At 44.9% G+C, this 4,778-nt stretch overlaps 1 pseudogene; it reads left to right on the forward strand.

Annotated features, from left to right (window-relative positions):
- Window positions 1–2,597: 2,597 nt before the first annotated feature.
- On the forward strand, window positions 2,598–3,912 carry LOC120860869 (annotated as a pseudogene).
- The last annotated feature ends 866 nt before the right edge of the window (window positions 3,913–4,778 follow it).

Genomic DNA, 4,778 nt, shown 5'->3' on the forward strand with positions numbered 1-4,778 from the left:
ATAGGATGCAAGAGTCCCACTCCTGGGCATATATCCAGAGAAAACCATGATTCACAGGATACAGGCACGCCAAAGTTCATTGCAGCACCGTTCACAATATCCAAGACATGGAAAGCACCTAAACGTCCATTAAGATGAATGGATAAAGAAGATGTGGTACAATATAAAATGGACTATTACTCAGCCATTACAAAGATGGGCCTGGAAATTAGCATACTGAGTGAAGTAAGTTAGACAGAGAAAGACATATATCATATAATATCACTTATATGGAGAATATGGGGAATCAAAAAACTGAGAGAGTCAATTCTTAGATAGATTGATACGAAGTCTGGGGTCCCCTAGAAGGAGAAATAGGTCTGGGGCTTTCAAGGAGGAGATAAGGGTCTGGAGTTTTGAACGAGGAGAAAAAGGATAAATTTTTTTTTTACATTCCTTAGTCTCAGTCACATAAAACATTTTTCTCTTTAAGTCCAGAGCTGATGTTTACACAAAAAAACATCTCAGCTTAAACTCTGTGCTAAGGACTATATCCTGACACCCTGTTTATTTAACTTAGATGCAGAGTACATCATCAGAAACGCTGGGCTGGAAGAAGCACAAGCTGGAATCAAGATTGCCAGGAGAAATATCAATAACCTCAGATATGCAGATGACACCACCCTTATGGCAGAAAGTGAAGAGGAACTAAAAAGCCTCTTGATGAAAGTGAAAGAGGAGAGTGAAAAGTTGGCTTAAAGCTAAACATTCAGAAAACGAAGATCATGGCATCTGGTCTCATCACCTTATGGGAAATAGATGGGGAAACAGTGGAAACAGTGACAGACTTTATTTTGGGGGGCTCTAAAATCACTGCAGATGGTGACTGCAGCCATGAAATTAAAAGACGCTTACTTCTTGGAAGGAAAGTTATGACCAACCTAGATAGCATTTTGAAAAGCAGAGACATTACTTTGCCAACAAACGTCCGTCTAGTCAAGGCTATGGTTTTCCCAGTAGTCATGTATGGATGTGAGAGTTGGACTGTGAAGAAAGCTGAACGCCGAAGAATTGATGCTTTTGAACTGTGGTGTTGGAGAAGACTCTTGAGAGTCCCTTGGACTGCAAGGAGATCCAACCAGTCCATTCTGAAGGAGATCAGCCCTGGGATTTCTTTGGAAGGAATGATGCTAAAGCTGAAGCTCCAGTACTTTGGCCACCTCATGCGAAGAGTTGACTCACTGGAAAAGACTCTGATGCTGGGAGGGATTGGGGGCAGGAGGAGAAGGGGATGACAGAGGATGAGATGGCTGGATGGCATCACTGACTCGATGGATGTGAGTCTGAGTGAACTCCAGGAGATGGTGATGGACAGGGAGGCCTGGCGTGCTGCGATTCATGGGGTCGCAAAGAGTCGGACACGACTGAGCGACTGAACTGAAACTGAAGGATTATATAAAAACAATGTATCCTGCTTGAGGACATGTTTCTCCTTCATGAGAAACTTCTCAGTTCAGTTCAGTCGCTCAGTTTTCACTGTCTCCTTTCACTTTCATCAAGAGGCTCTTTAGTTCTTCTTCACTTTTTGCCATAAGGGTGGTGTCATCTGCATATCTGAGGTTATTGGTATTTCTCCCGGCAATCTTGATTCTAGCTTGTGAATATTCCAGCCCAGCGTTTCTAATGATGTACTCTGCATAGAAGTTAAATGAGCAGGGTGACAATATACAGGCTTGACGTACTCCTTTCCCTATTTGGAACCAGTCTGTTGTTCCAAATAGGGTCTGGTAAGATCTTCCTATTGTTGATCCTAATCTTGTTAATTTAAGATGCATATTGTGGGAGTGGGTCTGGTCAAAGTATATGAGGCCTCGCTAAGACTAGCGAGGGGTGCACTCTCTGCCCCCTTCCGATGTCTGTCAGAAGCATTCTCTGTCCTTTTTCACTGTAATAAAACTTCTGCCATACCAGAGCCCTGAGTGGTCAAGCCTGGTCCCTGATCCAGAAGCTAAGTTTTCTTCTTCGGACATCAGGAATCCGATCCTGTTCACTGTGAGCTATCAAAATCATAAAAGTAAACCTAATTCATAAAACAGACTCAGAGACTTAGAAAGCAAACCTATGGTTACCAAGGGTTAACCAAAGGGGAAAGATAAATTGGGAGACCGGGACTGACGTACACGAACCACAATATTTAAAATAGATAACCAAAACAAACACTAAAACAAAATAGATAACCTCCAAGGACCTACGAACCCTGCTCAGTATTCTGTAAAAACCTAAATGGGAAAAGAATTTCAAAAAGAATAGATACATGTGTAAGTATTACTGAATCACTTTGCATACACCTGAAACTAACATGATATTATTCATCAACTCTACTCTACCCAAGCAGCCCTGAAGAAGGAGAGCCCCCCAGGCTGATTTAAGGGGATTGATTGAATCAAAGGCAGTCACATGATTGAAGGGGCTTTTTTCTTTTTTTTAAGGTTGTTCAGGAGACTAAGAACACCTGCCACTGAGATTTTGCACGAATTCACAGTTGAGCACAGCGCAGGGATGAGCAGGCCCACGCCACCCAGCAGGCCACAGCCGATCCGGAGCTCGAGACTCTGAAAATGGCAGAGCAACTTTCCCCAGGAAAGAGGACAAACCAGTTGTGAAAAAGACTTTCTTTTCAAAATGCCTGGGCAAAAAGTGGCTGCAGGATGCAGGAAACGCCCCATCTGCAACCAAGAGTCGAGAGGGAACAGCTGCAGTGAGGAAGGGAACACTGTGATCCGCCCGGAAAAGAAGCAAGCTCCCCGCAATCCCATGATACAGAAGGCCCCTGGCAGTGGCAGACAGAGGTGGCATATGGTGACAAGAGTAGCAAGGAGGAGGAGAGCGAGCCCAAGTGTCTAGGCGTGGTCTATAAGTCCACTCGCTCGGCGAAACCTATAGGGCCAGAGGATATGGGGGCCACTGCTATGGCACCCCACTCCAGTACTCTTGCCTGGAAAATCCCCTGGATGGAAGAGCCTGGTGGGCTTCCATCTATGGGGTCACACAGAGTCAGACACGACTGAGTGACTTCCCTTTCACTTTTCACTTTCACGCATTGGAGAAGGAAATGGCAACCCACAGCAGCCTTCTTACCTGGAGAATCCCAGGGACGGGGGAGCCTGGTGGGCTGCTGTCTATGGGGTCGCACAGAGTCGGACATGACTGTAGCGACTTAGCACCACCAGCAGCAGCAGCTGTCCACGCTAGACCCGGAGAAGGAGCATGACGCACAAACCATCTTTGAGCGCAGTCAGAAGATCCAGGAGGAGCTGAGGGGCAAGGAAGATGATCTCTTGGGTGGTTTGATCTAATAATCATTAGATCTAATAAGATCTAATAATCAATAATTGTCAGAAATACATGAAGCCCAAGGATACGTCTATGGGCACTGTTTTCTCCGGAATAGTGAGGAAGGGCCCCATCTGAGCTACCCAGCATCTCCATGTGCTGGGATTACCAGCTCAACATTTGTAAGAAGTATGAGGAGATTGGTTTTTGTGGCTTCGCAGACCGCTGCAAATTCCATGACCGTTCAGATCACAAGCATGGGTGGCAGATCGAACACGAACTTGATGAGCATCCCTGTGGCGTCTAAGAGGACGAAAACTACGAAGTGGGAAGCGACCGGAAGGAAATACCATTCAAGAGTTTCCTCTGTCACTAGACCTTCCAAAACCCAGTTATCACCAAGTGCAGGCATTATTTCTGTGAGCTCTGTGCACTGCAGCTTTTTCACACCACCCCTCGCTGCCATGTCTGTGACCAGCAGACCAATGGCGTCCAGAGAAAGAATTGATTATTAAACTGGAGAAACATTGAGCTGCAGAAGAGGGTGGTGCTTCTGATTTCCCAGAAGACCCCGATGAGAGTCCAATTCCCATTACTTAAAGTTTCCCATTAGTCTCAAATCTCAAATGTTTTGTTATTTTGGAAATCTTTAAAAAAAGAAGATCCATTGACTTAATGGGGTACAGGAGAATTAAGAAAGTAGAATGACTTAATGGGTGTCTAGAGAGTTAAGAAAGCAGATGGATTTAATGGAGGTCAGGAAACCTAAGGAGTTTGATTGGTAAAATAGATGCCAGAAGATTTAAGAAGGATGATTGATTTAGTGGGGGTCAGGATATTTAATGGAGCTGATTTAATCAATGGGAGTCACATGTTTAGGGGCTGGTTTAATATGTAGGTGTCACAGGACACCAGCATGTTGATCAAATCAGTGAGGGTCACCTGTTTATGGGGACTGATTTAACAATAGGAGCCACGTGACCTAGCAGCTGATTGAATCAGCCCAAGGGGCAGCACCTATATAAAAACTGTGTATGTGTGTCCACAAAGGCACTTTGTGTATACAATATATATATACAGCTGTGTGTACTATGTGTCCAGAAAGGCACTTTGGGTACACAATGCATATACACAACAGTGTGCCAGAAGAGGTGCACATGGGGAGCCCAGACCCACCCCCTAGGAGACAGCACCCTCCCTAACCTCTCATCATTATTTCTGGTATTTCTGGTTTTTGCTACTACAAACAAGGAAGCAATATTATTGCTGCCTAACACATCACCCCAAAATTTTGTGACTTAGAACTATAATAAATATTCAACATGGCTCGCAGTTTTTGCCAGACAGGAATTTGGGAGCTGCTTGGCTGGATGGCTTCTGGCTTTGTGGTTTTCACTGGGCTGCAGTCAGAATGTTGGCTGGGGCTACAGTCACTGAGGTTTGACTGTGCTGGAGGGTTGACTCCC

This window comes from Oryx dammah, unplaced genomic scaffold, assembly GCF_014754425.2.
Source record: "Oryx dammah isolate SB20612 unplaced genomic scaffold, SCBI_Odam_1.1 HiC_scaffold_11209, whole genome shotgun sequence".
NCBI classification, from domain to species: Eukaryota; Metazoa; Chordata; class Mammalia; order Artiodactyla; family Bovidae; genus Oryx; species Oryx dammah.